This window comes from Myripristis murdjan, chromosome 12, assembly GCF_902150065.1.
Source record: "Myripristis murdjan chromosome 12, fMyrMur1.1, whole genome shotgun sequence".
Lineage (NCBI taxonomy): Eukaryota > Metazoa > Chordata > Actinopteri > Holocentriformes > Holocentridae > Myripristis > Myripristis murdjan.
In genome coordinates, this window is record NC_043991.1 from 24,668,214 (window position 1) to 24,694,715 (window position 26,502).

General features: G+C 41.7%; 1 protein-coding gene across 4 annotated transcripts in view; it reads right to left on the reverse strand.

Annotated features, from left to right (window-relative positions):
- znf462 (zinc finger protein 462) overlaps positions 1-26,502 on the reverse strand; it is a 57,805-nt gene that overhangs the window by 30,012 nt on the left and 1,291 nt on the right. The window lies entirely within an intron of this gene.

Below are 26,502 nucleotides of genomic sequence, written 5' to 3' on the forward strand. Positions count from 1 at the left end.
AGGAACAGCTCATGACCCAAAGCAGAGCACTAGTGTTTATTGATGATGTGACTGCTGATGGAAGTAGCAGGATGAATTCTGATGTTTATAGGCCTTCACTACCTGCTCAGATTCAGACAAACGCCACTACAGTGATAGGATGGCGCTTCACAATGCAGATGGACAATGACCCAAAACATACTGCGAAAGCAACCCAAAGGTTACTGAAAGCAAAGAAGTGGAATATCCTTCAATGGTCAAGTCAGTCCCCACACCTCAACCCAACTTTCCCCTGCTGAAGACAAAATTGAAGGCTAAAAGACCCCCAAACAAGCAGTAACTGAAGGCAGCTGCAGTAAAGGCTTGGCAGAGCATCTCAAAGGAGGAAGCTCAGAATTTGGTGATGTTGTCAATGGGTTCCAGACTTCAGGCAGTCATAGACTGAAAAGGATTTTGCTCCAAATATTGAATATAATCCTTATAATTATAGTTACGTATGCTATATATTATTTGTCCAATTGGTTTTGAGCCTCTGAAAATGGGGTGACAATGTATAAAACTGGCTGTAATTCCTAAAAGGTTAATGCCATATTGCTAAAAGTCTGCACTTTAGTCATGTCTTAATTACTCCATTTCAAATCCACTGTGGTGGTGTACATGGGCAAAATTATAAATATTGTGTCACTATCCAAATACTTATGGACCTAACTGTAAATCATTGGATCCACAGATATATCACTAGATCGACCACTCCAATAAAATACAGGATTATTAACACACCAGGGGACATCCACATACAGGTTACTATTTGGAGCATCAGCCACTGCAATTTTCCAGAGACCAATGGAGGGCTCTCCAGGGGAAAACCAAGGCTGTTGTATATTTAGATGACATTGTAGTTACCAGAGCAACCAGGGAGACACACTTAAAGAACCTTGATAAAATACTGGAAATAACAGGAAAACTCTGGTTTGAAGTCTCAAACTGAAGAGAAACATTTGCACATTGCTCACTGAAGAGCTTTGGTACCCAGGACATAAAATAGGTGCCAAGACGGTTCACTACAGTCACAGCTGTGGTAGAGGCACCAGCTCCAAGAAATACAACTGAACTCAAGGCCTAGCTAGCGCTCTATATCCTTCCTGATATAATCAAAAGGGATATCTGCCAGCACAAGTACACACATATTGCGAAGGGACATATAGTACTGTGGAGATTCACTATATCTAAAGAGTGGCCATTCCCAAGTCCACCAACCTAAGTCAGGTGACATCTTAGTGAGCGACTCTGCAGATAATAATGTTCTACCATAACACAGAGCTTGACACTGTCTCATGAATGTGGTCATCTGACACCAGAATACACTCACAAATGGACAAAGGATTGATTTTGACCTTTGGAATAAAATGTTTAGTAAATAGCTCTATAGAAGAAAGCTTATTCTACTGACACAATAGTGAATGAGATGAGAGCAACTCAGGCAGACACACTCACTCCTCTGAACATATGTAAAATAATGAGTAGCCTGTGGTAAAAAGGCAGTGGTAAAGAATGATCGTGCAGTGATGCGGAAATCCACTGATTTGCTGGATGATGCTACCTGTTACTGCATAATAAGTCAGGAGGCGAAAGGTCAGAGAGGTGAAAGGTTGTCATTTGAGTGAACTTTCACTGAAATTACCACCAGTGTGGGTGTGGGTCCTGGGGACTCACTACATTGAAAACCCTTCAACATCACCGTTGAATTATTCGACAAAACACAGATATGTCCTTTGGGATGTTCAAATGGTAATTCCTCCACTGATGGCTACAAACTGATCAACATGTGGAGAGAGAAGTCAACCATTCTACAGAGAATGACATCAGCTGCAGCGTGATTCAGGAAGAACCTGTGAATTCAACACATGGTAAGGGAAGCTTTGAATGAACTGTTTCTGTCACTGCATTGCTGACTTATGAGGCACTTTTGTGATTGATCTGAAATTTGGTTGTGCTTATCTGCAGAATGTGCAGTTTCCGAGAGGCTTTGAATGAAGTTGATATCAGCAAGGAGGTGAAGTGGAGGGCAGAAGAAGGACTTCTAGTCAGGCCGATGAAATTTAGGGTTCAAACCAGCATAAAACAACAGTCTGGCTATAACTGTGTGGTGGAAACAGGACCTACCCGATCATTCTCACATTGCAAGGGGTCATTTTACTCAAAAAATAAATAAATAAATATTGTACAGAATATTGCTTAATGTAGCTTTAAAATTTCCCTGTCAATAATGATATTTCTGGTGTATACTGTGACTGCAATTTGAATCACAATAAATGTAGATATAACTAATGTTGCATTAATTTTTCAGAGCTTAAAGGATCAATTTAGAAACTGCAATAGGTAAAATGGCATTTTGCTGTTTTTTATTTCGGTACCCACTACCCATACACATGAACAGGCAGGTTTATCATACAAAACAGGCTTATAATGTTCCTACTTTTTCAATGATGGTTACTCTGGAACTGCGTCCATTGTCTAAAGCGGCACACGGTGTGTAGCGTGCTTTGCCAATCTTTGTCGCCCATCACTTACCATCTGTCAAGCCCAGAAAAGCTGACAGACACTGCAACGGCGGGCTGGCTAAACTAGGCTTATTATATAATATAATATTTTTGGAATCATTTATTCATAAATAACTTATGTTGAACATAAATAAATCATGAGACAACATATTTATGTTATGGATACCGTGTCACAAAATCACATAAAAATGAGGGTTATTCCAGTTTCTGAAATGAAGGGAATTTTGGAGCTGCTAACAAAATCTGGCACAGAGGGTCACAAAACACAGAGATTTCTGCAGATGCTGATGTTACTCAGAATGCTAAGAAGATCCTGTTTTTTAGCATAGCATCATTCCAAGAACAATGGAGGGACTGAGGAGGGATTATGGGCTGATTTGTCCCATTTTATTACCTTGGGATAAGCAACAGCTGGAGAGCAGCTCCACAGCCCAGTATTTACAGCAGACTATTCTGTCAGATTGCATCAACTGCTCTCAAATAGGTCTGAATGAATCAACAGAGAGATGAGGGCTTTAAGTCTTTGGGCTATTCTGCAGTTTGGACTTGGCCAGAAAAACACAAGCTGATGATGGGACCATCATTACACAGCTCTTTCATCATGACAGTCTAATCAGTTGTCACTTTAGCTTAACAACCATATACATAACATATAAGCCGATTCACACTGGTTTTGAGATATGTACAGTCGTTGAAATCAAAACATATAAAAAGAGTGTCTGCATACAGAGTAAGGTATAAACCTGAGCCTATTCATTGTTGGTAACTTATTATGGCTGCTTTTGACAGTGGTTGCTTAATTGAGCACACATTTCATTTCAAGGAAAAATCCACCCTCAGATATAGTGAGGACTGAACTGTTAATATATCAGTCTGATGTTCAATGCATTCCAGGGGTTATTTGGTGATCACGTGCTGGAATTTCCGTTCATGATGTATCATCATTCCCTCTAGCCTCACACAACCATGCTCTGATTTTGTTCCTGTTATTCACTTCATGAAACAGAGGGTGCATCCGAATTCTCTGCAGAGCAAGGACAGACGTGACCCGGAAATATTTTGACTGGCAGCTATGACAAGGACGGTCTGAACTGTCTATTTCATGAAGGAATGGAGGCAATTAGCTTTTTTTGTTGTTTGCGTTTGAGCAAGGAACCACAGGACCAACCCTGGAAGAAAGAAATTATCGATTATGAACCACGATCCTTTCCTAGCCTGATATTCACAATAAAAGAACATTCTGTTTCCACTCTATTATTCGACCTGAGACTGCCCTCTACTAGCCCATTTCTGTAGCCGAAGGGATCTGAATCCCTCTAACCAATCACTAGCGACTGACATGTCAACCCACTTAGGGAAAAGAACAAGAAACCCGGCTGACAAGCGAACACAACTTATTACGCGGATTCCTGCTAATGAAACTACGGTAACTTTTAGCACCGAAAGCATTACCCCGTATTTGTCAATCGGACAAAAAAAGTTGGTGGTGAACAAAATGGAATCGCACTATAGAGTTTGTTTACAGTGTTCACCTGACAGAGCATTTTTGCTGAAGCCAGCAATCTGCTTTGATTCTGCTTCTCAGTGAACTGGGGGTTCAGAGATTATAGCCCATCTCCCCAGTTGGACTCCACATTTGGGACCTGGGACGTCTCCCGGTCTTCAGGACGTCTCAAACGCAGCATAACTCCCTGGAACGGAGCTAGGCTAAATCTAGCAAACAGACCGGGGGTCCTTTCCAGCGGAGCTAGTGGATAAATTAAATTAAATGTTTGCCAAATTCCGTCGGCAGAATACAAAAACATGCCTCTCAGAAATGCCCTCAGCACACAGCGCTGCTCTGCTTTTAGTCTGAATTTGAATGGTAAATGGACTGCATTTCTGTGGCGCTTTTCTAATGTACTGACCTCTCAGAGCGCCTTACAATGTCTACCTCACATTCACCGATTCACACACTGATGGCTGCCGTGCACGATGCCAAGCTGCCCATTAGGAGTGGTTAGGGGTTCAGTGTCTTGCTCAAGGACACTTCGGCATGCTCTGCGGAGGAGCCGGGGGTCAAACCGGGAACCCTGAGTTACGCCGCCCCTACATGATAACACAACATCAACAGCAGTGTGCATAGCTTTATCATGTGTTTGCTTTGTGTTGTTAGCCAGGGTTTGCGAATACGTTATAATCTCTCCGGCTCTGTCACAGCTCCGTTCCATCGGCAACATTTGTCCCGCCCTGCCACTGTGCTGATTGGCCCGGTTTGTTCTTCAACCGAGAAATCACATTTGAATCAGCCACCACCAGACCCGTATGAATTGCTAGAATTTTTTAAGTGAATTAAGCCGTTCACAGGTCCGGAAGCAGGCTAATCCCTTGCAGCTTGAAAAACTGAAAACAGATGAGCCATGCACTCTCTCAGGCCATTTGGTAGATTACATGGACCAATACTGGGGCAGCCATGGCCTTAAGGTTACAGAGGCGGGCTTGTGATTGGAAGCTGACTTGCCCCTGGAGCAAGGCACTCAACCCCCAACCAGCTGCTGTGGCCACCAGTGAAGACTGTGGTGGCAACGGGCAGCAGCTCTCAGGTGGGAATGTGCAGCAGGGCGTTGCTGAAAAAGAGCTCAACATACTAACCAGGCACAATAAGGGTTAAAAAAGAAATTGTACTACTTTACTCCAAATGCAACACGTCTTGTGGCTGTGATGCACTGTGGACTATTGCAGCTACTGTTGGTGAAGAAATCTCCACTTCCTCCTCTTACAGTGGATTTCTTTCCTGTATGACTGCTGAACACATGCAAAGGAGAGCTTACAAGAAGCCCGTGCTCTGTGACGGACTGCCAACCAAACCTTAATTAGCTGAGGATTTTCCTTTGGCCTAATGTGCATCAATTTGGGGGTCCTTGATACTAAAAAGTGGGCACTGTGTTATTTGCTCTGCAACACACAAATCTTTTCTAAGACAAAAAAAAAAAAAAAAAAAAATTCTACATTGAGTCCATTAGACCAGCAGATATTTCCCCAACTGGTTTTAGGAGATTAACTGAATCCTCTTTGAATAATTAAGATCTCATTTCATGGGAAGTTGCCCCAACCCTTCCTCGTGGCCCGGAAGTGTGTTAAACATGCTGCTGTAAGAGGCCTGGAGTGGACAGCCTCCACCAGGCAGTCCTGCGGTTATTTTAAGGACCGCTGCTGGCCTCTTGGTAGCTTCCCTTACAAGCATCTGTCTTGCATGCTCATCCTGATATAGGCCTGAAAGCTCCAGATGGTGCCATATTTCTCCAGCTTCTCGACTATGTTCTTCGCTAATTTCATTTCTAATGTGAAAATTTCAGCAGTAACATCTTGAAGATCGTTCGGCCCCGGTGTGTCCGCGCTTTCCTCTGCAAACTGTCACACACTATTCCACAGAGAAGCCTTTATTGGACCCTTTCTGTTTTATGGTCAAATTGGAAGCATGTTTATTCCAGGTAAATGCAAATTAGCTTTGCCTGGCGTGCCTAGTTCAATCTTGGACAACACCTAATAGTAATGAGTGTGAGCACTTAACTCCCTGCCATGGAGCTCTTAAAGCAAAGTGCAAGCCGAGGCAATATGGCCGCCGAACATTCTACATGCTAAAAATCACACTGTCAGTGTTAAAACCTTGGATTATGTCGTCTTGTTCGCTTTGGTGTTGGTGTCTTGTCTTGATTTAGTGAGGATCTTCTCGCCTCCTCAGTGACTACTGCTCTGCCTGCGGTACCCCCCTCCTCCTCACCTGAATGGTGATCAAAGCTCTCCAACTCATCTTCCTCGAACCCCAGAACTCCTCATCACATCATTATCTCAATCAAAATGAAAACAGAAAAAAAATCTACCTCTATCTATCATAACTTGCTTTTTTTGTCATGTTATTAAAAAGTATAAGACGGGCATTTCTTACAGCCAATCACATTACAGTCGACCCCTCATCTAAGATAAATTTACCTAGTAACAGTTATTTGAGTGGATGAAAAATAAGGATTCATCCTTGGTATGCTCTGGGTGCATACATGCAGCCACGGCAGCGAGAGAGAGGCCGTCAAAGTTTTTTTAAACACTGACGGAATTCCATGCATCCCTTTTCCATACCTTATTCCTATTCAGGGTCATGGAAACACTGACACAAAGGAATAGCCTTCTGATGTACCATGAACTTTGCTGCTATATTCAAAAACAGTGAGGAAAAAAGAAAATATTGAAGAATTTGAAAGCATATATGTACACAAACTTATACTGTATACACTTAGTTGCATACTATATATACAATATGTCACTGTAAAAAGACAGAGGATTTGGCATGTAACAATAGTTTCAATAAAATAATAAGTATTTGCTTTTGTCCACACCCCTTTGTGTCGTGTATGCATCATTCATAACGATCACAGATGGAGGAACACTTTGTCAGTGGCGAACTACTCTCCTGACTTTACAGTCCCAGCAGGAAAAAAATTCTTTTGCAGCGTATATCATTGACTAAGTGCAAACAAAAACAGCCACAACACAGCACAGATCCCCATTCAACACAGGTCACACGCAAGCAACACACAGACCATGACACAGAACGCATCGCGCGCCGCAAAAGGCCAAATTTCCTCGCGAGCTGTGAGCTGTTTTTCCTGAACGTCCCCTCTCCATTCGCAACAAGTGGCCGAGTGGTCATCTGTGCATAATGCCGGGCGAAGGCAGAAATATTTTGCATGTATTCAAAGAGGATTTATGGCTCACACTACGAGCATGACCCTTTGAGAATACTTTTGTATAATCCACTGGTCTTGATGAAAAAGAAAAAAAAAAAAAAAAAAAAACAGTGAACAGCATAATATTCTGTGGATCATTTCTGCAAGATGTGTGGAATTTGACAAAAACTAATCTTGTGCGTGACGACCTCAAGTCTCCTTAGAGTCTGATTTTGATTTTCATCTTTTGTAAAGTGTCTTTGTGTATGAAATATGAAACATGCCCAGTTGCCCAGATGTCAAGTCAATAAGAACTAGACAAATAAAAAAAATATAAAGTCAATATATCACACAGTTTGCCACTTTACTGTGAGGAATCATCATAATTTGAGTTAATTCTTGCCTGTAGGAAGTATATACTCACAATAGAACTGCAAAGCTAACATCCTATTTAAATAATATGAATACATTATTATTACAATATAGTATTGTTAGGCTACACACAAGGCATTCATACCTAAAGTGAACTGTTGCTCCATGCTTTTATCATGCAGATTTATCTACACACCCACATTCCTTGGAGGATCAAGATTTACCAACTCAAAATCTCTCCACCTGTGGCAAAACGGTGTCTTGTTAATCAAGCACATCCAGTCACAGACCACAATGCAAACAGGCATTTATACATGTGTTAGGACTAAATAAACAGCCAATGCTGCGATTACAAAATCAAAAAGCTGCTGGTTACGCCTGCAGCTGGCCTCAGATACCCGGATAAAAAAATCTAACACTTACAAGTTTGAATGTTATTTCTTTTAGTTTGGAACAGCAAAAATGATGCAACAGTCAAAATTGGCTGTTTCATCCCGTACTTTGATTTATTTCTTTTTTTTAATATTTATTTTAAATTTCCATTAATCTCTTTTACACTTCCTTTACTCTTACGTTAGGGGCTGAGTGTGTTATTGTGGTGTGGTTTACTGCATTGTGTTGTGCCGCTTTGTTTTATTTTTTGGTTTTACCTGATTTTATTTTTCTCTTATTGCCCCTTTGCGCCCATTATTTTAGACCCTTTTGTTTCACTGGGCCTTGTGCCGCATGGTGGTTTTCCCTCTCTCTCTTTGTCTTTTTTTGTTACTTTTTTACTGTCGGTGACTGTCAGTCAAATGTGCATCATACTGAAAAGCACTTTGAGCTGCATTTCATGTGAAGCGTACTGCACAAAGAAAGTCTGATTGTCTGATTGATCGATGAATTGATTGGCTGATGGATTGAAAACCAGCTTTTAGTCGACATGAAAAAAATGTTAATACAAGTTTGTTACTGGTATTGAATCCAAAGTACCAGTATCAGCACCAGTGCCAAAAAGTTTCAGGCAGTACGTAGCCGTAGACAGTTGGGAACTGAGCCCTGGTCCCACACCCAGCTCACCAGCCAGCGCAGCGCTCCATGTGAGCAGGCCAAACTGCCAGCATGTCCCTGAGCAGCCAGGGGCTCCATTGTTGTTCGGGGTCAGATTACAGCCTCACCAGGGGCCCCACCCTGATCTCTTGGCAGTTCATTGCTGTTCTGAACAAAGTTGCCTTCTAATGCCAGGTTCCTTGACATGGATATCAAGAGAATCCTTCAGGAGAAGGAGGGGAGAGGAATGCCTGAGGGAAAAAAAGCCTCCTACTCAACCACCATCTGCCTTAGTGTAGGCTGTGTCTCTTCAGCCAGTCAGTCCCCGTGCCACACCAAGTTAATGGGTGAGATTGTGTAACTGCTTTCATCTAGTCAGCTGGGGCTCTAACAGTCAGCCACTGAGCTGCTCAGATCCTCTGAGCTGAGCTTCAAGGGCAGCCATTTTAGGAGCTGACTATGTGTGCTTAGGTGTTCAGCCAGCACACAACATGGACCCACAGATCTGATCCTCTTCCTCAAAGGCAGGCAGCCTGTCACTGGAGAGCTGCTGACAGAAATCTATCTGCCAGATGTACAGTACTGTACCCAAGCCCTCTGCCCACACAGCTCAGCAGAAAACACCTCACACTCTTGCCAGTATGACTTTGCTTAGTCCTTTCATTTCTGGAGGACATTATCTCTCACATCAAGAGATTTTCAGAAAAATGCTGGAGCCCCATTCCAAGGAAAAACAGAGATGGTCAGAGCTACTGGTACATAGGCTACGTTTGTTCAAAAAAAAAAAACAGAGGAGAAATAAATACGTCTTTAGACACTGTCAACTACGTTCCACAAGGGGATCTAAAAATGCAAAGCATGTCTGAACTTCCCCTTTTTTTTTTTTCTTTTTTTTCTTTTGTAGAGCTCTGCATCCCCGAGCTTGAGAAGTAGACAAGAAGGGGCGGAGAGGAAGAAGGCAGAAGCAGAAGGGGAGAGTAGGCCTGAAGGGGAAGGGTGGGAGGATAAGAGAAGCAGCATGAGAGCATGACCAAGCCACCTGGGAGACCTTCACTGGTGAGCAACGGAGGACAAAGCCATCAGACTGGGCTCCCTAGATTCCAAAGTCTACTGACATTTGTTAATCACCAACCGGTCTCTCTGCATCGGCGAGCTCTGCCAGCAGTCACACCCTCTACTCAAACTGGCTGACAGCAGCTGCTCTGTCTGAAAGAGGGCCTTTGAATAAGCCAGCATTAAGCTGATTAGGAGTACAGAGGTTTTGTCCTTAACTGTTGGTTAGTGCCACCATCTCATGGCTTTGGGGAGAGGAAGGGCCATGGATATGTTGCATTGCACGGCCGGCGTTACAGCCACAGATAATTCATCTGGCAAACAAGACAGGACGTGCATCTTGTCAACTTGCAGAGCCTCAATAATTAATGACCCACTGATTGAAAATGACAGCCTGTTTTTTAAAAGAAAAATACTGAGGCAGTAATAGCAGGTAGCCTCAGCCATGGAAATTGATTTTTGCAGAGATTAGATGACAACATCAGAGAAAAATAAGATTTTTTTTTTTTTTTTTAAGTTGCTGTTGTTTGTTTCAAAAAAAAGTTGAAAAAAGAAAACTGCACAGGCAAAAAAAAACAAAAAAAAAACACTCCGCCGTTCTGATCTCTCCAGCCAGCAGCGTCCTCCAGGTTTCCTCAGACTGTGCCTGACTGGCGAGTCAGAGGAGAGTGAAAGGCAGCAGAGAAAGATCTCATTGTGCCTACAGAAGAGCAGAAAAGGTTGCGTCACAGGACTAGGGAGGATTTGGCCTCTTGCACAAACAGGAGATAGAGGAGCTGGAGATCAAGATGGCTTCTCCTGTTCTCATGCCAGCGGCCCTGTAAAACTCGACACGGCAGATCAACATCTCATCGCGCGCTGAACAGTTTCTCAGAGACGCCGAGTTAAATCTAATGGCATGACTCAACTTTGGACCCGCATGCCCGGTAACCTCCTGACACTGGAGCTTACACATGAATGTAGGGCTGCATTTTACAGAATAAACAGATTCATATGTCAAATTAATTTCTGAATCGACTTAGCAGTGTTAGAGGAGTACTCTGTAACGCTTTGGGTGAAATACTCTTTTTCCGAACTACTCAGACGTGTATTTCAAATCCACATGATACACTGATAGAGCTAGGCTAATGGCTCCCATAGACTTCAAGTCTTTATGCTAAGCTAACACAAAATGCTACCCACAGGAACTGAACCACTGGACACACAGAGGTGAAAATGGTATTGAACATTTTGTCTCAGTTTGGGCAAGTTGGAAAAAAAGTGTATTTTGCCTGAAATGTTGGAGTATTCCTTTAAGAATAAATTTGTTAGCAAACGGCACATATGGGAGAAAACTAAAAATATGACCTTCCTGTCCATAATCTAAAAGCACAGGATGAATTATGCAACAACTTCTGGTTATTTAAGTGACAGTTAAAGCTCCCACCTCTCCCGTCTCCTCCCAACAGCAACAAGTATTCGCTGATGAAGCAGAGCCACATGACAAGTGGAACTGAATGTGGAACCTAACTCCAGAAAATAATAAATCCCTAAAAACCTTGTACACACCAAGGCTTGGGTTTGAGAGAGAGAGAAAAAAAAAGGTGTTATCTATGTCTAGATAACAGTATGCCTCACAATAAGACACAAAGACAGAAGTCCAGGTTGGATGAGATTGAGAGTTGTTTACATAACTTTTTTTTTTTTTTTTTTCATTCTTTACTGTGATTATTTGATCAGAAATGTACTGCAGCACCTGAAACAAGCTCATAACCTGCAGCCCCTGCGAGATGGCTTTCTTTGGTAATACCCTATACACCAGCTTCAGATGCTGTGATAGAGGTGGGCGTCCACAGGTGTGACATATTGGACAATCTCACACCAAAATGAGTGCCGGGCTCATTTCTCTTCTCAACACAAGTCTCTTCCTCGGCCGGAAAACTTCCCCTCGCTGTAATCTACAGGGCAGCCTCTCCTGCTTTTTCTGTACTTTTTCCCAAATAATAATGCCAGCTCAACACAGGGCATGCTGTAATCAAGCAATTTATTCACTGTAATTCATGTAATTCTATTATCTTGATGAAAATTATAAAGTAGCATGTAAGTTATTCAATTTCTTAGTCTTCATCTACAGCAGCTATATCTCACAAGCCGGGTGATGTAAGTCAGTATCACCTATCTATGTAAATGGCATTGTTCACAAACATGACCAATTTAGTTTGGGTCATGCCAAGAAAAACATTATAACTATTATTTCAGCCCAACAGATTTCATCAGGGCATGTTTTTCATGACATGATGAAAAATAAATTAGTGACACAGAAATTTGTCTCCTCTGAAGATCATGGTCAGCGCTACCTGGTGACTTCTTAAATTGCCTCATTTTACTTTCTAATTTTCATCACTTAACCAATATAATCACAGCATCCTGTAAAAACACCAAGTATTTATTTATTTATTCATTTATTTATTTATTTATTATTATTATTAGAGCTTTTTTTTTTTTTTCTTACTTTTTACTGTCACTGTGAATTGGTTACTTTACAACTGTAAAGCCACAGTGGTGCTGTGAATGCATGGGAAACTTTTTCTATCTGTCTATCTACATAAACTGAAGAGATAATCCAGCAATTTTTTTCCTTGATTTTGGTGGTGTTCATGACAAGTTTAGATTTTTCATTTCTTTTTATTCACTTTTATTTCATATATATATAATTTTTTTATATATATTACATTTTTTAAAATTCTATTTTGGGTAGACCTGAGTAGACAAGATTGTGTCCGTTTTTTTCAGTGGGTCTCAGAGGAGAAGGCTGAAGTCCTTGAAATGGTCCTCACACGTCTGTCTGGAGTAGGAGGGATGTTTGATGTGTGGGCGCTCAAAGAGGTAACAACACGGCCTGCTAGTCATCCCAGCCATGGACAGCCTTGATGCTGCACTCGCCTGAACCGCTGGGAGAGAGCCACAGACTTGGGATGGAAATGTTGGTGACGAGCAGGGCAGCGTCTTGGTTCTTTACAGTATGGTGGTCCTTTGTTTGGTGATCGATCTATTTGCAGGTGCATTTTTTTTCCCCACTGTGTGGCTTAAGAAATAGCAAAATACCTCTCGCCTGCCAGTATGGGGCCTTACAGTTGTGGCATGTCAAAGATGCATTTAACGAACAAGTCAAGGTGGGGGCAAGCAAGGGCTCATTTTAGGATGACCAGAGCACTTCTGAGGTATAAATCAGTCTTTTGGTCTTTTGCATTGGTTCAAGTACAATGTTATAATCCATAGATGCTGTATATCAGCCTGCCCACCTCTCTATCGCATTTGATTTTTTTTTTTTAAAGTTAGTAAACCCTTTACTGCACAACTCGCTCTTCCTAAATGTACCACCTACACGTCTGACTCTTCACAGTGCACATTATGCAAAGTTACATTCAAAGTGATGAGGAGAAAAATGGATCAGTAAATATCAAATTAACATAAGAGGAAAAAAAGAGGATTAGAGGATTTTTTTTTTTTATTAAAAACCTGTTATACATTATACAACACATTCTTTATAGGGTAGTTAAGGGCTTTAAAGTTTAACTTGAATTTAATTTTGCTTTCAAAATTTCCTTCCTCCTGCTATCTGACATCAGTTTGTTGGGAAAAAAAAAAAAAAAAAAGTGCTGAGTGACATTAGTGTGTAGTCTGGAATCTCCAAGTGAGCAGTCCGAGCTCAAGTTCAAGTTTATTTAAAGCCCAATATCATTGCTTGCAGTCTCAAAGGGCTTTGCATGCCCTCAAGTTTACAACAAACAAAACAGGACAACACCCCCTGGCTTAATCCTCACAGCGGGCAAGACAAAAAAAAAAACAAAAAAACAACTCCTCCCAAAAAAAAAAAACCCCAGGTGGAACGGTGGTGGGGAAATGGCAGAAAAGCTCAGTGAATACTGATGTGGAGCATTAAAGCTGAATGCCTGGCATTATGAAAAAAGTCAGAATCATCTTAGTTTCAGAAATCACTCTATTGATCCTAATGCATCATGTTTAACACTGAAGACTGCACAGTAATCGATTTACAGCAAAACTACTTCTGAGTTCTGAATCATGTTACATGTGCCATATTGCAGGAAATGTAGTTGTGTTTGCACGTTTTTTTCTGAAAAGACATAAACTGCATTTTTTGCTTTTTTTTTTAACCTTGAGAGGCCGGGGTAAATCAATGATCATCAATAATAACCATCATCGGGTTCTCAGGTAAGTAAATACAATCAGCAGAGCTCCCCTGGAATAATAATGCCCTGTGGAGAGGCCTTTACCAACTCAGGTTCTGATCATCTGTCTGTTTACGCATCTCCTCTTCTTCATGTGCCACAGTCGCTTTAATTTGGAAGTATCAGGGAGTCAAATGGGATTACACTGTCACAGCATCACACTTTTCCCCCATCAATTATAAATGATATATCTACAAACTACTGTGTTTGCCTTGTTCTTCTTAAACCTATCTAACAACTCCACAGAGGAGCTTTTGAAAGAGAGCAGATTGGGGATGATTCAGGGGACAATGAGTAGTAGTTTCATATATGTGTTTAATTCATTTCAAAATAAAAGGTACAGACATACAAAGCTGAGTAGGCTTTATTCTTTATCAGAGGTGGAGGTAACAAATTACATTTACTCACGTTACTGTAACTGAGCTTAAATATTTTTTAAAGTAACCAATTTTACATTTACTTAAGGAAATTTTTGCTTGAGTATTGCCCTTCACTACATTTTAAATCAGATCCTTTACAGAGGACAAATAATCAATGGCAGATTGTGGAGCCTTTCACAATAAAAGCTCTAAAAAAGCAATAATATCAGTGAGTTGGCGTGATGATGTGAACCATGTAGACTCAACCATCATATTATGTGCTTAGCCTTCATTTGTCAGTTGAGTCTACACCGTCCTCACCTCAACCTACCCTTGTCAATTTTGCAGAATGCCCCTTTAAAAGCCACTTTTAAAAGAATCTAGTTTGCTTTTCTAACTGCCTGGAAAAGATGAATACATTTGAAATGAGCTACATTTTACTTTTACTTCAGCAGATTTTTACAGCAGTAGTTCTGCTTCTACTGCAATAAAATATCAGCAAAGTCACAGTGCTCCTACTTGAGTAGTGATTTGTAGTACTCTTCCCGCCACTGATTTTTTAAATTTAATCTGCAATACAGCTTCATCTGATTATCATCCTTTGATTTTCATGCAACTGCTCAGAAAACAAGACAGAAAAAGGGCACTTTAAACTATTTAGCAGTTTTATAATAATGAGAATGGATGGATTTCATTTGGTACTTTATGCGCTGACACAGAATTGTAGGTGTATTTACTGGGAATGGAATTCAAGCAGTTTAGTTATTTGAGCCCATGTTTTCTTCTGTTCATAAGGCATTAGTGTTCCCGTTGCTTTGTTTTTTGTGCCACTTCACTTTCCTTTCACTCACAATTTTTACCATTTCCCTCAAGTTTACTGTAAAAACATCTAGATCTCTACATCTTGCACTGAGTAAAAACATCCCAGTATTTTTGTTCACAACAGTCATGAAAAAACAATATCCTAGAAAAAAAAAAAAAAAAAAAAAAAAAACTATCTACAGCTGTTGAGAGTGGACCGATTTGTGCAGCTTGGCTTGGACGGATTCTATCTATTTTAGAGAAATCTTAAAACAGGTCCAAAACAGGCTTACTCAGACCGACCACCAAAACAGTTAGTGAAACAGCGAGTCAGTGACTGCCGCTACTATGTAGGCTGCCCTGAGTCGCAAATAGAGCCACCACAGACACTGACTAGAGGGTCAGCACAACTGAGTCACTCCTTTCCATGTCTGTGGGGAATCTTAGCTGACCATTTCCATCGCAGCTGTAGCAAAACACACTCAGCCTTAGCCTCCTGCTTAGCCACAACAAAATGCTGGACTTGTAATAATGTCAGATTGGATCACAAAGTTTTGTGAAACTGTTACTTTAAAAAATGTAATACTGTAATACTTATGTCTATGACACCCCTGAAAATATGCTTGTCTTATGTCACTGAGATGACTCCAAGTGGAAATACATTAATAACAAGCAGACAAAATGACCTCTCAGCCAAGAAACAGTGCACTATAGTGGAGTTGATCTAATGGTAGTTTTGGATACAGACGATGTCTTGATAGAAACAGAACTAGTGGCCACCAAATGCTGAAACAAAAATACAAGAATGTATCAGCAATGCGGTGTAAGGAAGGAACGATCCAACAGTCTGGATCAATATGTCGAACTAAAGATCAACAATCCAATATAATCAAAACTGAGTGAAGATATCAATCTATATCATCATCTTAGAGATAAGCCTTTATTTTGAAATTCCCCAGGATATCTGTGTCATCATTTCCATCCAAACACACCGCCTTCCAAAATTTTCAAATAGTGCTAATGCCAGGAAGATAATGGCAGCTGCGGCCATCAGCCAAGAAAAAAAAAAAAAAAAAAACAATAAGGATATGTACTCTCTTCTCAGGAATAAATCAGCCGAGTGGAAATTCTTCAGAGAAAAGGCGGGTCAACTGAAAAATCACCTGCCAGATGCAAACAATGCCGGTACCAGATAAGATTCTCAGGAAACATGACAAACCCGGCCAAGCACCTACAACAGAACCACGGCGTTGTAGTGCAACTGCCTGTGTTAAATGACCGCATGATTTTGTCTCATATCGATCGTCGACCCCTGAATTGAACGGCATCAAATCTGATGTTGTGATATCTGCAAATATCATATCATTAACCAAAAAAATTGATATATTATCGTATCATGATGAAACGTGTGATTTATCTATTTGTGTGGTAGTAACCTTTTTTTTTTTTTTTACATGGGGGATGCATTTATGATATAATTAGCGGCACATCCAGCTGTATTATATGTGGTGAACAGACGCAGGGCTGCTGAAGGCCATAAGCCCACAGCCAGAGGGGAACCAGGAAGCATAATTAAGGTATGTGTACGACTGTTGGCCAATATACACCCATATGTGCATGCAGAGTGCATACATGAACTCAGCTGCACACACATGAAAAACACAAACTTTCCCCCCTCTCTAGAACACACACACACACACACACACACACACACACACACACACACACACAGCACTATCACAACCTCAGCTACACAGAGTCCAGAATTCCACTGTCAACTTGTCAGGATTTCTCACAGCTTAGCCTCACCTGAAGGTCTCTAAGCACACATTAAGCCAAGGGGTCTGACTGTGTCACAGGGCATTATTCCCTAAAAAGGATCTCCCAAGAATTGCCTAATGCATGCTTTGGGAGTTATTTCGGTTCAGATTGGGAATGGTGCACTCCAAAGTTATGCAAGCCAACCAAAATAACAGGGTCTGGTTTGAACCAATCGTTTGTCCTGCATGCAGCTTACACTCTAGTTGGCTCAGAGTTGGGCTTTTATCTGTCTGCATTGTAGTAGATAACAACACCAGTTCAAAAGAGGCTGCCTGACCTGACTGACCTTCATATTCCAGTGCTGTGGCCCTGCCTTCACCCCTCAGAGCAGCATACTGTATCAACAGATGCCTTGATGTGTTAATAAGCATGTAAGCTGCAGGTACTGTTAATGTACACTCCATCCATGCAAACTAGAAGGCATCACTGCTGTTACTTCAGCAGCTAGTACCTCAACTTGACTTGCACTACAACCTATGACCTGATTTAAGCTGACATTAATACATTTAATAAAATACATGTAGAAAAATAGAGTCAAAGAGCCTACAAATGTTTTCTTATACGACCGAGTTTGTGCATTTGTGTGATAAGGAGGAGAGTGAGGTGGACAGTGACCTCATCTGTTACCTCTGCACTCCTCCCCCTCTGTCATCACAGTTTCCTTAAATGATGTAATCACATGGTGCTGCTCATTTGAGGAAGTCTGAATACACAGAGATGAGACATCGATCCCACCTGGCCAATCAATGGACCGGGCCCATTCAGAGGTGATGCGAGAAATCAATAGTGTTCAGTAGAAACGTTTTGTCATAACATTCATCAGACATCTACTGGAACGGAATGAAAGAGACGGGGATGGCCTGGAATAAAATACAACAGAGGGGGGACAAAACAAGAGAGCAGAAATCTCCCTGCAACCTGTTGCTGATGAAACACCGGGACAAATTTTAAGAGTATCATAATCAGTTTGTTGATTTTTAGGACATTATTCTAATATCAGTCACCGAGCATGCTGAAGAAAGGTGGAAGAAAAGGCCGTATCATGATACATGGCCCTCTTCTACGCAGAGTGACCTGACATTAGATCTGAATCACCCGCTGTGTGGAAACATGTTTGTGTCCTAATCACCGCAATGCTGAGAAAATGATGTGCATAATGAATCGACCAACCATGGATGAGCTAATCACCCAAAACGTCTCTCTAAAAAGGGCCACAATTATCACCAATGAGACGCGATAGTATCAGCCACCTGACAAAAACACCGACGCTGTTCTGACAGCAAATCTGTTTCAGGAAGCATGCGGCATTCAAGAAACTAGGTCAACCATTAACCAGCGACCATCGCCTTGACCAGAGCTGCTTCTCTGGCTGTCCTTCACTGCAAGACCTTGGGCCACTGGAAAAAATCAGATTAAAAAGTGTTGCTGGTGGTTTTCCTCTCACACTGTAAGACCTTTGCATCTACCTGCATCGACGGTTCACTTTTGGAGAAAGGCTATGTTTCCTTCCCCACATTTATGTATTGTCTCAGATAGGACACTTTGAATAACTACAATTCAAAAGGTGAAACCAAAAAGCCAGTCATTTCTGCCCAAGCATTAAAAAGAAAAGGCGTTTTGCTTCGATATAGGCCGTGTGTTTGGACTAGTCTCTACCAACTTGCCACGCCTGGATTTCAGAATTTCTTTTTCATTGTTGGCATTTACAGTCCTTCTTTTGCACAGGATTGGCAGCAGGTTTTTCTAGACACTTTGGTGTCTGGAACTATTCTCCTCCCCTCCATCCTGACCTAAGAACCTGCTCCCACTAAACAGAAAAAAAAAACATAGCATGACTAATGACTAACTCATAGCATGATGTACTGTAGACGGTACTGTAGTCAAAAGTGGGAACTGTATCATTTGAGTGAGGATCTGCAGCGCGCATATCTTTTGGGACAAAGATCAAAATCCTCCACCTTGATTTCATCAGACCAGGAGACATTTCCCGCATAGTTTTGGGAGATTAACGGTGTCTTTTAGGACAACTAGATTGTCCTTTTCAGTGATTGGTGGCCTCCCATCTTGGCACCCTTGTGGAGAACATGCCAAAGTGCTGTTAAACGCCTGGAGTGGACAGCCTCCACCAGGCAGCCCTGCGGTTATTTTAAGGTTGCTGCTGGCCTCTCGGTAGCTTCCCTTACAAGCGTCCTTCATGCATGCTCATCCTGATATAGGCAAGGTCCAGATGGTGCCATATTTCTTCCACTTCTTAATTATGGTCTTTACTGTGTTCCAGGAAATATTACGCTTTTTGTATCTTTTTGTATCCCTCGTCTAATGTGAAACTTTGCCCGGTGAGATATTTAAGATCATGTGTTGGCTTCTTGTTGCCCGGGCTTGTCTTTGGACATGGAAATACAATGAGTAAAAATCTAGTTTTATTGTATCCAATTACAATGGAGCTGCTTCAAGTAGTATAAGGTGAAGGCAAACGCATGATTTTGGACAAGACTGGTTAAATAAGGCTATTTTTTTAGACCGTCCAACGTGAACACTCAAAGGAACCAGCTCAGAAATCCCAGACCTGAACTCCTCCTTGTCTGAGAGGATTGCTAAACACAGGTGCACAGCTTCTCAGACACTGCAACCCAGAGAGCTTTCTGATCTGTCTGCAGCCTGACCTTCACTAATGTCACAATCAGAGAGGGTAAAAATGAAATACCTCACCACAACGGGCCCAAAAAAAAAACAAAAAAACATAGGTATTCTGGGTAACGGCGTAAACAAATGCATACAAGCTGCTTTTAGAACATTCTGCATTGGCCACCGTCCTATTGTACCAGCTCAATGTAGGTTAGATGGCACAAGATGAAGCAGAAGCTGCAGAACTGAGAAATTCAAAAGATCTGCTCTCGACTGAATTATCAAATGACCATATTTACATTTATTTTTCCCTTAAAATGTTTTGGTTACCAGTATTTTGCACGAGATAAATTACACAAAACGTACATCTGCAGTTCAGTAATAATGGACAATAAATAGAGTCTAGAGGAGAGAGGAATTTTGATCTTTGGACCTCAGAGCATACTGCTGACTGAGGGCTTCAAGGAGGCCTTCACATCAAAAAGAAAGAAAGAGAGAGAGAGAGAGAGAGAGAGGCACCATTAGCATGGTTCCTGCAGTTGCAATACTATGCTAATCCTAGGAAGAGATGGTAATTTGCTATTTCATGTCTGGGTCGTCCATACTGCAAGGTCAGACAGTGCCTGTGTCAGCCTCTCTCTCTGACAGATGGTTACCTGACATCACCCACCCAGTCAGCCAGCCTTTAATACTTAATATCACTGCTTTCACTCTGCTCTTCATGGGAGCCTTCTTTACAAACCTAGGCATTTCCTCTCTCCATCGACAAGATCTCGCGTGTTAATTCCACATTTCTTTCTGAGGCTGAGGCAAAGAGAAAAAAAAAAAAAAAAAAAAAAAAAAGCACCCAGCTGACCATCATGGTACAAGTAACCTTGCTCCGAGGGCAGCCTTTGTTTCTTGCAAAGGGCTCAGATTGTTCCTTCTTAAAAAAGGGGATGGCTGCAACACAGAGCATTCAATAGCGACATTTGGCCTCTTCTGTGCCGGCAGAAGATAACGACGGAGCAGATCGGGAGGAAATAAGCATTAATGGACATCTTGCATGTGACTGTCTTTACGTTTGCATGGAGAAAACTCCACAGGACATAAAAAAAAAAATCCCTTCATTCACAATCTAGTTCTTCAGCAGCCTTTCCGTGCATTAGCATCCATCCTGCATTTACCTTTCAATCATGAGCCCTCTCAGATATTTATGTGACCTTCAAGCCTAAAAAATTCTCGGCGCACAAAGCAACAAAACATGGAGCTGGTAAATCCCTAAGCTAAAGCCTGCTGGGTGTGAAGGTTAGATAATGAATACCCTTACATAGTCACTTCATTCTCATGCCAACACAACCCAAAATGAACCTTATCCTATCCTTTATCCCGGTTGAGTTTTGCTAGCCGGTGCAGGTCTGTTACATGGGGGGAAAGCACCACTGCAATAAAAAAAAAAAAAAACATGAAAAAGACAATCAACAGCAGAAGTCAAAATCTTCACGGATGAGACCAAACCTGGGAAATCAAGCTTTCCAGAGTGAATAAGGGTGGAAGCAAATGCATTTATGTGGCTAGGTTCTCTGAAAGACTATTGCTCAACCTGTTTTAGTATAGTCACCTCACTTGGCTGCTCTCTCTCCTCTCTCACTCCCTCTCTCTCGGGGCTGACAGAATTATCTTCTGCATCAGAGCCGAGGCTGGGCCAACGCTCCACACAGAGGACTCCATTTCACACAGCAGCCCCACTGTGGCCAAGGAGACACAGCCAATCACACTGGAGTATCAGTGGCATGGCCATCCACCATTTTGTGCTCCTCAAGGTCTCTGACTGTCCTGCTCGGCTGTGTGGAGTTGCCTCTGCTCGCTCTGCTATCTTGTTACACAGATGGAACTGTTTAGCTTTAAGAGCACAGACCTGGGCAAGCAGCTTCCCTCCTGTTGGTTCCTCTGCAGATTGTCATGGCTGTCAGCATAAGCAGAAGTGAGATGTGTGTTTGTACTCAGCGCAAAGATGGCCACCACAAGTGGATCTCCTGTGCTCCTCGCTGACTACAGAGCACGCTGTAAAGACATCTGCAGATCATGCCTCCAAATATGGAGCTCTGAACACCTCGCCCCTCAAACTGCGCTGCTGCGGAGCTTCAAGGAGACATTTGCACAGGTTCTAACAATGATAAGCAGCAGCACACTTCTAGCAAGCCTGAATTACTCAGTGTCTCAAACATGTCTCACACGTTTGGGTAGTTTCACTAGAGAGATAAAAATCCTTTTTCAAGATTAAAAAGCATAAAAAGATAAAACTGGGGGCAACCCTCAGCAACACGGTTAATTAAATATTCCATCCAAAAATGATTAAGTGCACAATTTAATTGCAAGCCTTAGGCATGATTATTTTTACAATTTTATGTGGGAAGGAATAGGTACATGTATTTGGTTTTCTCAAGAGATTTTCTTCCCTTGAGCTTGAGAAGAGCAATTCAGAAAAAAAAAAAAAAAACACATTCTATCAAGTACACAAGTAGGCTAAAATTGAACCGATTTTGCGTGCTGCCCTATCCAACAACATGTAATTCCACTCCATACATGTTCATAATCCAAAAATATATATTTCACGGACATTTCCCCAATGGAAACAGGCAGGACCACGGACAAACTAAATGCCACTGAAAAGACAAGCAAACTGAAGGATGTCCAAGGACAGATCTTGGAGAGAAACCAGGAAGTGTTTTTCCACAAGGACAATTACTCCAGGAAACCTTACATTCCATACAGTCATCTAGTCCTCCTCTCCTCGGGAACCATTTCCTTTAATGAATCAATCAGCTGTCGTCTTGTAGATTCGGCACTATCTCACGCTCCGTTTATCTGTCGCGGTTTTTAAAGTTTCACAAAACTATGCATATACATTACCACAAACTACTTATGTGATTATGTGCATTTTCATCCCGCAAGGTGCGTAACTTCACAACGTGATGACTAATGATCCTTGCTAAAAAGAAGTGTGGTGGTGCATAATGTGACAAGCAGAGCAATGTTGCCACCATTACTTTACAGTATGTCGCCCTATTCTGAAATAATGAATCTCTAATGATCATCTAATGAAACTACAGGTTCTCCTCTTAGTCGTGAGACTGCACTGTATTGATGTATTGTTTCCTTTTATCTGTCTACAATTACAAAAAGGTATTTTACTCTTATCTGCCAGCCTCCTAGAACACACATATTTTCTCCAGCATGATAATAATAGCGCCACAAATAAAAGCAATAATAACAAGGGGAGACTATAACATGCACTGAAGGGTTTCTTGTAAACGGTATTCAGTGGACGAGTGCCAGAAAATGCTGCATTGCTGACTTCCTTGTAACCCTGACATGGCAGTTACTACAGTTACAGGGAGTGGGTGAGGTTACAAGCTAGTCAGGATGGAGAATTTCAGACTAAGAGAAGAGGGAAAAAAACATGGACGAAGTGGAAAAAGTCGTCCTCGATCTGACTTTCACCGTGGCGGGGCCTGTTGATCGGGAGGGCCTGGCGGCGTTTTAAAAGCTGCCGGAGAGTGTTTAGCTTAGATGTGAAGAAGTGAGGTTCCTCTCCAGGTGTGCCAAGCCGATCTCTTGAGGCAACCCAACAAGTTTGAGAAGGAAAGATGAGAGACCCATCAATATTAACTTACCACTGAGACCTCCTTTCCAAGCCCTTAAATATTTAATCATCCTTGGACAGCTCTGTTGCTTCGTAGGCCGAGCCAGTGGATCCCTTCTACAAGACCACTCCTGTTCCTGCTCAATGAAGGCCTTGTCCGGTGGCACCACACTGCCCAAGGAACGGGCGTCTCCAAAGAATTCAGGATTTTTCCACCACAGGCGGCTCAGGGCTGACAGAGTTGGTTCACTGTGTCTTATTAGAGGAAGGAATGAAGCCCGATTTGAGGCAGGCTACCTAACCTGTGAGCATTCTGCGTTTACCGCCTGGATTTATCCTGCTAGATGACCACCAAATAGACAATATTCATTTTCACAAGAAAAACAAGTCCTCTGCACGTCTGCTGCCCGTGTTTTTAGCAGTAACATCAAAGATAGATCGCGCAGATAGGCTCAATCTGCCCTGCAAATCGTCGCTCTTTCCCACATGAGGAAAAAAGGCAAAGGCTGAAATGCTGAAGTTCTGCTGAGAGGCCTAGAGGAACCAGTTTAACCGTGGTGTAACGTGGCAACTGACAACAGAAACTGGAAAGACACCTCCTCCAGCCAGTCACTTCCTTGTTCGAGCGAAACCCTTACATGACAGTTGCATTTGAGGTTTTTTTTTTTTTTTTTTTTTTTTAGGTATAGGCCTATCTAGTTATACACTATTCAATTATTCAACAGATGCCGGGGTGATTTGACAATGCCGTGCTTACATAATGTTAATGACACAAAGAAATGTTGCTGTTAAGAGGAAAAAATGATGTATCTGTGGCATGTAGATGGTCAGTATTAAAAGAGGGTAGAAGGGTTATGCTGTCCTGTGATGACTAGAGACTTTGGGCTTGTGTGTGTGTTTCTGTGCGCTTACAAGTGCAGCAGCCGGGCCAGGCTGCATCTCATGAGCCATGCATCATGTCAAGAAAGCACTTACTGGAGCATTTCAATTGGCTTTTGTGTGTCTCTCCAACGTTCTTCACTGCCCCAGGTAGAGAAGAATGGAAGAGTGCATCATCAAGTGTGTGTGTGTGTGTGTGTCTGAGTGAGTAAGAGAGAGGGAGAGAGAGAGGGAGAGAGAGAGAGTATCAGAGTGAGTGATGAGCTTCACAACCACTTCCTTCCAGCATTCAAACCATCACAGACGTCTCTCTTGTTTAATCCCCTACCCTGTCTTTCAAAACGGTTGCTTTTTAGTGTAATCCTGAAATACCTTACAAAAATCCTGTTATGTAATTTTTTTTCTCCCCCCCCCCCCAAAAAAAACAGTACCTTGCATAGTTTAGTGCTGAAACTGGCACCTTAAAAAACTGAACTGCAATAAAGCAACAACGTGTATGAAAACAATTCACGCCATGGTAAAGGTCAGCGAGGCGGACAGTTGGTGGCACCACAAATTCTCATTACACAAATATTTAGACAGTCACACCTTAAAACCACAAATTTACAACTGAACATACAAGTGCACGCATAAACAATAACTAAAATAATAAGTGAACTACTCTGGATGCTGCATGGGGCGGTGAAATGAAGTAATTCAGAAATGTAAAGCTTTTAGAGACGACTGGAATCAATATGTGAATAGACAATGCGGAGAAAACAACGTAAAGATGACTAACTACTAAAAATGTTATCACAGCTGACCTTTCAAACACTTCTGCAGCCCCACTGTTTTAGTGTGTAACCTTTAATGTAATCTTTTACTCAGTTCTCTTGTTCTCTGGTGTTGATTTGTCACTATATTTGCTGTTTTCATATCTATTGGTCTGATGTCTCTTGCTTTTATAAACCATTTCACTGTGTAAGGCACTTCATAACATCTGTTTTGAAAAGTGCTATATAAATAAGGTTTACCATTATCATTATTAGTAGTAGTATTATCATTATAGTATTGTAAAAAAAGACAGCCTTGGCCTGTGTGACCTCAGCCTGGGAGCTGCACTGAGAGAAATCATAAAAAAAAAAAAAGGTTATTTGCTTCCACATGAATAAACTAAAAAAATATTATAACAAGTGAGAAAGTTGGGAATAAGTAAGGTTTCAAAGTTCTGGGAAATCTCGTAATGTGTCTGCTAGTATCTCGCAGATAATCGACACAGATTTAGTGGTTTCTCCAAAAAAATCACCGAAATCCAATCCAGGCATTAAAACACCGGGCTCATTTGCAGGACATCCTTCACCCAGAGGATCCGGTGTGCCCGTCTGTGAAACAAATGTGTCGACCACAGCAGATTCCTGCCCAGACATCCTCTATCAGCTCCTCCTTGAGAACCTGCTTGCCCTGCCACACCAGGGAGAAGGAGCATCGCCACCATTTTGATTGCTCTTCTCAGCCCCACCGTTGTCGCAGCACAGTGTGTCAAGCTCAGTCTCCTTGTCAGCAAGATTTCACACAGTGGCCAGGGGAACTGCAGAGCATAGCACAGCCACACACACACATACACACACTCACAGACACAGCAACTCCCACGCACACAAAAACACACAACGGCTTACGAACACACCTCCCTTACTCTCCTGACAGCCCGGTCTACAGAGACCATAAGGATATAATTTATGAAAAAGTCACCCGAGGCTGCACGGTAGCCATATATCATTAACCTAAGTGCATTGCAACTTACAACCTATTTATAAACTACCAGCAACCTTATCCAATAGTATACATCACTCATGAATGAATTAAAAAACTTATTAAGATCACAGAAATAAGTAAAATCTGTAAATAACAGGTGTGTGGGTGCAATTCCAAAAAGCACAGGGGCATGGGGGAGTCCACTGGCACTTCTGCATTCAAGTTTACAAATTAAAAGTCAATATATAAATATACCGCTTTACTTCTGAATTTAACTCCATCCCACAGGGTGCAGACAACAGCACGTGAAACCTAATCTGACCACAACTTACCCTAAGCAAACTGGGGAGGATCTTCTTGAGAACTTCCTTAAAGAAACTATCTGCAAGAGCAATCACTTCTCCCACAGAGAGAGAGAAACACACACAGAGTGTGTGTGCGTGTGTGTGGGGGGACCACTTTGTTGAACATTAACTACCTGCAGGCTAAAACACTGCATTTTTCAGCATTAAAATTCCTATCTCATCCATGTGTCCCTCTGCCATCACCATCGCAAACACTGTCTCACTGTTAAGTGAATCTTTCATGTTCCATAGTGTCACACCGCATGGGGGAAACAAGTCAAAATGTGTTTCATGTCAGGGATAATCAGAATAAAACACAATCCTATGTTTGTGGATGCAAACAAAACAAAAACAGAAAATACTAAAGTTAACCTTGACTTTTATTCCCCGGCTC